The sequence below is a fragment of the Serinus canaria genome, chromosome 20 (genome assembly GCF_022539315.1).
Source record: "Serinus canaria isolate serCan28SL12 chromosome 20, serCan2020, whole genome shotgun sequence".
NCBI classification, from domain to species: domain Eukaryota; kingdom Metazoa; phylum Chordata; class Aves; order Passeriformes; family Fringillidae; genus Serinus; species Serinus canaria.
Window position 1 is genome coordinate 9,717,372 of NC_066333.1, and position 9,050 is coordinate 9,726,421.

Genomic DNA, 9,050 nt, shown 5'->3' on the forward strand with positions numbered 1-9,050 from the left:
CCACCAGAATGAAGTGCTGGGCAAGATACTTTAAAATATTTTGAGCCCTGAAATGGGTTTTAGCTCTCCCAGCCCCCATTCCTAGTGGAGGGACTTTGCACCCAGAAGTGGTGCAAAATGTCCATTTGCTTTGCTTAGTTGAGGCAGCAGGAGCTCCACCACCCCTCACTCTGCTCTGCTCTGCCCCAGGTTGGGGTGATGCTTAAACTGATTCACTTGGATACAAACCAGTAGAATGTTTTCCAAAGGCAGCTCTGAATTCCCCAGGCTGAAATGCACTTAGGCAGCAGCTTTTGTGCAGCTTCAGCTCTGATGATCCACGATCAGACGGGTGGTGCAAAGTGCCTGTCTCTCCTCCAGACTGGGAGGCAGCAATTTCTCAGCCCAAGTGCTGCGAGTGCATCCGAAATGCATGAGGAGCTGTTTAAGCACCAGTTGCCAGAGCCTGCCAAACAAGAAATAGATTTGCCTTCTCCATTGAAGTGAATTTTTATTTTTGTCAGTCCTGCCACTCTTGCAACATGTCCCCCTGTGAAATGTGTTGAGCTGAGATAACCGGGCATAACGCATCCGCAGGGATTCGCAGTGGCAAGAAAACAATCTTGATATTCACAATGAAAAATGTCAAGCAGTTTTATGGTATCAAATGAGGATGGTTTTTACATTCTGTCTGTGGAGAGTAAGCTGAGGAAAAAGCCAGGCTGAGCAAATTTATGTACTTGTGTGTATTTATTGCAACCACTGATCAGATCAAGCAAGCCATGAGGAATCTGAAACAAACCTCACTGTTTTGCCTACACACCCCAGGACTTCTTTTCTTTCTCTGTGGTTTTTTTCCACTTCTAATTACAGTGATGATATTACTCAAATTAGCAGCTGAGAGCACAGCACACAGAAAACCTTTTCAGGACCAGGTGTGATGGCAGTGAGACAAATGCCATGAGACCTGGCAAGATGCTGTCCCAGGCAGGAGGAGAAAACACACGGGATTTGGGGAGTCTCCTCTGCTCCCTGCAGCTACAGGATCCCCCAAAGGGTGATTCTCTGTTTATTCAGCCTTTGTGGACCACAATCTAATTGTAACTTAGAGTTCAGAGCACCTCTGAAGAGCCCATGTGTGGGGAAGGCAGTGGGAGGAAGGTTTACCCTCCACAGGGGATTAATTAGGAGAAAAGCAGCTGGTGGGCATGGGATAAATAAGAAATTAAGGGTATAAATGAGTAAGCATGAGATAAGAACATTTCTCTCTCAGCTCCTGGTCCCACCATGTGTTTTTGCTATCTGCCATCTTCTCCAGCAGGGATAGTGCTAAAAGCCCGAGGTGGAGAAATGAAGCCTATTTTCCAAACATGTGCTGCTGGCTGGGAGGTATGATGTGTGTTAACTCTGTCTCCCTCGAGTGATTTTCTAAAATGTCAAGTAAAACTTCTTAGCTCTGGGAAGATTTGTGCAGAAATTTCAGTTTAGAATTCAGAATTTCAGTGGGCCAGAGGTGGGGCTGAGCACCAAAACCCTGCAGGGGTTGAAGTCACCTGGAGTGCTCAGGTGCTGAGCAAGAAGATGTAAGATCCACCCCTCCTTGGGTTTTAATTCAGACCTAAAGCTCCTAAAAACGTTTGCACCAAAGTTTGCTTGATATTACCTGAATTCAAGACTGGTTTAGCAGCACTTGGGTCTGGTACAGAGTTTTAATCTAATCTACCATTGTCATCATGTAATATTGAGTCAAAAATTCACTTTTTTTGGCTTTTCCAAGATACTTTCCAGTCTGGGTCCATTTAATGTCATTACCCAGGTATGTGATACCTAACTGGGCAGCAGGAGTGCAGAAAGATGCAGCTCTGGACCCTGTGCATTGTCAGGAGGCTGCACAGGGGGAATTTCCCCACGGACACCCAGGGCTGCACAGTGTCACTCCTTGCCTGTGTGTGAGAGAAAGGAAAAAGCTCCAGGCAGCGAGGTGGGGAATGCTGTGGAGCAGAGAGAGGGAAGGGAAGCCCCAAACATCACACTTGTCAGCCAAAAGGTTACCAGGAATGATCTCTCCCTGGTGCCTTCTTAACCACCTGCTTCCAGTGACACCCTTCAAGGGGCTCAGGTAGGAAAGGATGGATTTCCACTATTTCCACAGGAGTTTTAATTACACCTGGCACATCCAGAGAAGCCTAAATCAAAGCTCTTGGCACGGGGGAGGTTAAATGTTGCTCTTTTCAAACTACATATTGTTTTTGGTTTGATCTCTCTAAACAGAATATTATGGAAGCAAATGTGGCAACGCTCAGCGAGCGCTTCCTCCTTAATCCACCTCAGCATTTGCCTGCTCTCAGTTGGTTTCTGCAGTAATCACATTTCCTTTATCTTTAATTCATAACCTGATCTTTCATTTAAAGCATTTCTTTCTTCCTCCAGCCCTGTGTATGCATATTCCTGCAATACTCAATGTAACCTAATGCCAGAGGGAAAGTAAGGTGAATTTTTGCAGGGAGAAACTTCTGAAGGAGGCTGACATTTGAGGAGGGATCCAGGTGCCTGAACACACATCATGTGCTGCTTTGGAACCTCCCAGGGTAGCTGAGGCATCCCCAGAAGGGCTGGGAGATGTGACAGGGAACCTCTGGGAGGCCAGGTCCTCGTGGGGACCCTGGTCCCCAAGGTTGGCTTAATAGAGCAGACAGAAAATCACAGTGTCACAGCAATTATTCCTGATGCTGAGACAATCCAGGGCCTGATGAACACCTCCTCCTTGGCTTATTTTATTCAGGGATTTTGAGGAGATGTGGGTGAGAGCTTTCTAGCCTTTGCAGTGTGCCTGGGGAGGGTTGTCCCCCATTTTGGGCCACAAGGGGACACAGGGGCCCTGGCCCTGCAGCCCTGGAGGGTAGAAAATGCTCAGATCTGCCTTTAATCTACTGACAGGATTTGTAGAAGAATTCTATGAAATCTGGTAACTAAAGCTCTCAAGAGGTAGAGGATTTGCTGTGATCCTGGGTGGAATAAGCTAAGATGTTATTTCCTTCAAAACCTAATCTGGCATAGATGTGGGTAAACCCCCCCAAATCTACAGAAGCCCTATTTTAGGCTGAAAACATGCAAAAAATATGTGTTTTAAAAGAACTGGACTCCAGGTATAGGATGGGTGCTTTTTCCTGAGCTGCAGAGACATAAAAGGAGTTTATTTTAATAAATGTGGGATTTAATAAATCACTTCCTTGCACTGTGGCTATGGAGGAGATGCGAATGGGAGAAACCCCCAGGGCAGCTGTTTGGAGGAGGAGGGTCAATAAATCTCCTGCCAAAGCTGCTGCCCCTCTGTCCCATCTCTACTGCACTCACAGGACTCCTCATCCAGGCAGGAAAACTGTTTCCCTGGGTCAGGGCTCCCTGAGCTGTGTCCCTTTGGAAATGAGAAGCCAGAAAAATACCAGAACAAACCTTAATAACCTGCAGCTGCCCCCTGGCACAGGGCAGCATTTGCCATGGAATCTTCCCTTAATATCTTGAGCCTTTGGATGCTTTGTCCTGCTGAAATGAGAAGTGTGGGCGATGACAGGCAGGGAGAGAGAGGAAACAGCAACATGAAAGGAAAACAATCAACAAATGCCAGCCTAAATTAGCAGCAGCAGTCTGGGAAGTGGGTCCATTGAGCAGTTTATCTGTGAGTCACATCACAACGGGCCCAGCTCATTCCCACTGCTTTCCCCCAGGAGCCCATGAACACAAAAATAATTCTGTAAATACAATTATTTGCTTCTTGAAAGCGCCTTTTTCTCCCCTGAAACAAACAGAAATAAAATTCCACAATGACTCTATAGGAAGAAAGCATGAAACTCAATTAGTTGCATTTATCTGCTTTGCCTTTTTTTTTTTCTTTTTCTTTTTTTTTAATGTGCATTCCTGAAGAATAAACCCATTTTTCCCAGCTGGAGAGGGGCTGTCCTTGAGCAGAAGCCACAGCACACACAGCCTGTGCTGCTCCTTTGTCACTGTCCTGGTGTGACCCAGATTCACAGGGGATTTGTCACCACTCTGGGGAATGAGACCAAACAGAGCCAGGCAATGCAGAGGCCAGTCCACATTTAGGGAGGTTTTGTAGCACTGGCCTCACCCTGGGCTTTTATTTGCCCTGGATGGGCTCAGATGGACCATGTGTAACTTAGAGACTGATTGCTGCTGCTGGGGAAAATTGGGGCAGGTAAATACAACTGAGAAAAAACCCAGAAAAACAGTTTTCCCTCTAGGAAACAGGGCAAAGCTATCTGAAAAACCAGCCTCTTGCTAAGTTCCCTAAGAAAGTCTGGAGCTCTTAATATTTTTATAACTTCTTTCATCTCTCTGGTAGGACAAGGAAAAGGGGAAATACAACCAGAATTTGCATGTAGTTGCTTGCAAAAGGAATAATTTGATGGTCTAAATTTAATTCTGTTCCTACACCCAGATCAGCTGCTGGAGACAGGGAAATCCCTCTGGTCGGTGTGTGCCTGGCAAGAGACAGAAATCATCTCACATTTATCCTTCCAGGAACTGAAAATTCCTGGTATAAGCAAAAACTAATATACAGATATTAATGAAATGGAAGGGAAAAAAGAAAGGGAAAAAAAAAGAAATGAGACCTGCAAAATGAAAATTTTGAGGTCTGATTCATTCAGATGGAAACAAGTTGTACAGTTCCAGGTTTTCAGTTTGCTGAAGACACTGTTATTTTCTTTTTTTTTTTTTTTTCTATTGTGCAGGATATAAAATCTTGTCATGTTTTGGGATAGGAAAAAAATGATGTTATTGTTATGAGATTTAAAAAATAAGACTCTGCCCTTTCACTGTTAAGGAGACAGAAAAAGATAACAAACCTTCATTGTGCAAAACCCTCTGCTGTTCCCTACTCGGGGGTTTTTCCCCCATCTCCTCCTTTTCCCCCCATCACTAACAGCCCTGTAAAAATGCAAAGCACTTCACCGAGGCGGGGAGGAGATGTTGCCTTCGAGATAACACAACACATTTGCAACTCGGGGCAAAGAGGAATCCGAACTCCCAAACTCCGCTAATGAGAGCAGCCTTGCGCTCAGCGGCAATGTTCATCAATTAGACACGCCGAGTATTAATGATGTTCTTTAGCCTAATTAGATTAGCAAAGCACGAGCGCAGCCACTCGGGTTTTCCCCCTGCGGCTCGCGGGGAGCATCACCCATCTGGCTGCGGGATGCTCCGGAGGGAGGCGATTCCCCGGGAGCAGCCCCTGTGCCCACCCTGGGGAGGGGCAGCAGAGCAGCCAGGGAAGGTTTCTAGCTGTCCCCAAGGATTTTAAATGTCCGAGGTTGGAAGGGAGAGGTTTAGCAGCTCTCGGTCTGCCCTGGGCAGCTCCCAGTGCCCGGGGAGCTGGAGCGCGCTCAGGGAGGAGCAGATGTTCTCCAGCTTCACAGCATCCTCCAGGAATCTAAAACCAATTCCCAGGAGCCACCTGGGAGCTGCTGGGATCTCCAGGATAGCAAAATAACAGAGCTATGGAAAAATGAGAGGGGCCTTATCTCCAAGAGAAGAGATGTAGAGCAAGACAAGAAGCAGATAAGGCGCCAGAACACTCACAAGTCCCCTGACCTACAAAGTGTGAGATGCCTGAAAAACACTGATAAATTGGGCCTTCATCAGTTCTCCTCCTGGTTATCTGATTTATGCAGATGCAGGTAACACACTGCTGAGGGCCCAGCTCCCAGCACAGAGAAAATGAAAGACACTGCCGTGCCTTAATGAGGGAATATTCTTAGAGCAGATCCAACCGAAGTGTTAAAAGGATTGCACAAATGATCTTCCCAGATTGCTGGTGGGGAATTGGGAATTATCACATTTAAAAAGAGAAAATTGAAAAAAAAGAGTTGAAAATAAGGTTTTAAGATATTGTTAAAGAAAGATGAACCACACCTCAGAAGGCCCCTGACTGGGTTTCTTTAGCAGCTTGGGCTGTCTCTCAAGAGAACCACAGGGAGCAGCAAATTTTTGAGAAATTAAATGGACAACCCACAATGTTTAAAAATCAAAAATCCATCCTCTTTTTTCGTGCATCAAGCTTAACTCTACTGGTTGGTTTTTTTCCTTACAGAGTAAAACAAAATTAAGTGTCTACATCTCCCAAGAAAAATCCTCTGCCAATCCCCCCATAGGAAAGAAAGCATGCAGAGACAACAAGCACTTCACTTTTTCTATTAAAAAATGCTTTCCTTGCTACTCTTTAGGTGGTAAGTGTACAGCTCGGATTGGCACAGGGTGCCCAGAGCAGCTGTGGCTGCCCTGGATCCCTGGAAGTGTCCAAGACCAGGTTGGATAGGGTTGGGAGCAACCTGGGACAGTGGAAAATGTCCCTGCCCATGGCAGAGGGGTGGAATCAATGATCTTTGAGGCCTCTGACAGTCCAAACCATTCCATGGTTCCATGATTCCATGATTCCATTTGCTACAGGGCAGATTTTATCTGCAATGCCACAGAGGCTTGGGTAGCCCAGGATTTTCTGTTCTTGCCCCTGCTGAGGTGCAAGGCTTCATCTGTGATTTCATCAACTTTCAGAGCATTGCTCTACTTGGAACAGATTTTGTATTTTTGAAGCAGAAAGCCAGAATAGTAAGAGATCACATTTTTCACATTAGTTTGAAGCAGGGCACATTAGTATGTTGAACACTCCTGTCTGGAGCTACAGTTTCTATAGTTACTCGTGCATCAGGGTTTCACTGAACTACTGCAATATTCATTTTACAGCAGCTCTGAACCCCTCCTTACTGGAAGGAGAGGTTTGTAAGAGAATTTGTGGTGGGTTCCTCCCTTTGTGTGCACTTTGAGGTTTCTCAGGACTCTCTCAACTGACAAAGTGTTACTTGGTAATGAAGCAGGCGAGATGTAACACCTCGGGAAATTCGAATTTCATGTGAGATTCATTCTTCTGTGCATCTCTAGGAAATTGGATGGTGGGTTCCTGGCTGGAGAAGACATGCAGCACCTCATTAGAAGGAGCAGAATGGTCTCATTTTCCTCTTCTAAAATTGCTGCTTGCAGGTCAATAGGAAAACTTGAGGGAAGACAAGAAAATCCTGGTGTTTATTCGGTTCCAGAGAAAATTATTTGGCAAGAGAAAATGCCAGCCCATTCTGCTTCCTCAAATTCCCTGGAACTGTGTGAAGGAAAGCCAGCTCTGCTCCATGGCAGAGCCACAGCCACCCCTCACACCTCCTGGCCACCCTCACATTTGCTGGGTTGAGGTTGCCCTGGCTGGTAAAACACACATATTTCCCTTTAGCTACCACTCCTCTTTTTTCTGTTTGATTTTAAAGCAGGTTAGATAAATTAATTATGAGCCTGACCCAGAGACCACTGGGCTCAGTATAAGGTTTACCATGGACCAGAGCACCTGGGATTATTCCAGTCCTCCAAGCCAAACATGCTTTTAACTTCAGGAGAATCCAGGCAGGCTTGTCTCAGAGTGAGGTGAAAGGATCAGGCTAACATCAACCCCAATTATAACATCTGAAGAAAGAAAATCAAAATATAGAAACTTCCCTTTGAATGACAGCTCAGAGCCCTTGATCCCTGCTTGGGAAGGGAATGCTTCAAATAAGAATTTACCAGCTTTTTGTAGAAATAATAACAGCTGCTCTGTTTGAACCCTCACCTGTTGCTCAGCTTTCTGCTTACAAATTGTTTATTTCCCTGGAATAATGTATAACTAAGATACTAAAATTTTACTTTTGGACCCTTTTTGGATCTCATGAAAGGCCTTTGTGGTTTTGCTGTTGCAGTGCACGGACCGTATTTCTGTCCTTTCCAGAAAGCACCTGCTGTCAGCAGCACGGGGAGGTGCTGGCCATGGCACCGAGCTCCATTGCCATCTAGTGGCACCTTCCCAGCCCACCTGGCCCTGCACAAAACCCCGACCCACGGCCACCAGCAGGGCCTGACCCTTGGAAAATGAGGGGCTTCTTCCTTTTGCTGAGATCACATCATGCCAATCACCTTCTGGTTGGTTGGTGTTTATTTTCCCTGTCTGTGCCATATGAAGTATGGAAAGTGAATTGTCGGTGTTTGCTCCCATTGCTGTCTCTGGCACGAAGGCAGAGAGCTGCAGGGATGGGCCAGGGGAAGCCAGAGGATGCAGCTGTGGGACAGGGAGGAATGAGGCTCCCCTGCACATCCAGGTGTAGGAGAGACTGAGGGCAGGAGGCTCTGCTCAACCATCCGTGTGTCACTCAAAGCTTTTATTTACTGGCATTTCAAAACCTCCAGGAAGCATCCAAACAAACTCAGCAGAGAGAAACGGCTCATCGCCTGCCTGGGGTGCTGCCACAATAAACAGCAGGCAGTTCCTGCTGCCTGCCCTGCCCCTGGGCGCTCATTTGTGTCGCTTCCCCGTGGCTCTGCTCAGCACCGACCCCCTTTGTTTGCAGTCCCCAAGGGCGTGAGTGGCCCTGAGCACACCACAGGTGACACTCAACTGCTGGCCTTCACTCACCCAGAGCAGGGCTGGCAGGCTCTCCACGGCTTCATCAGGGTTGGTCTGTGGACGAAGAAGGAAATGATTCTCCTTCCCTCTCGGGTTTTGTGTTGCTGAAATGGCTCCCGAGGTATTAAAAGTCTTTTTTTCCCAGCCCCGTGACGGAAGAAGTCGAGATTCTTCGGCTCTGCTTTACAAGGTTGTTTATTTTTTATCTATTACATTTTTTCTCTGACCTGCTGAGGTCTGTCTGGCAGGTCAGCTCATGGCACACTGACTGCCTTTGGGGTGCTGTTAGTTTTTTATACTAAAAACTATGTGTATTTACAATAATTTTCCAATACCTATCACCTATGTTAGACAGTCTGTCTCTACTCTAAACCAATCCAAAAGTGCCACCATCCCAGCAGAAGATGGAGGACAAGAAGAAGAAAGACAGGACATGCCCAGATCCTTCTACCTTGCCTCTTGAACCCCATTCTAAATTCCCAAAATTCTACTTTTTCACCCTGTGACAAATTCACTATCCTTCTACTCAAACTCTTGTGGCTTGTAACTCCTCACATAAAGTTGGTAACTGTTCCCA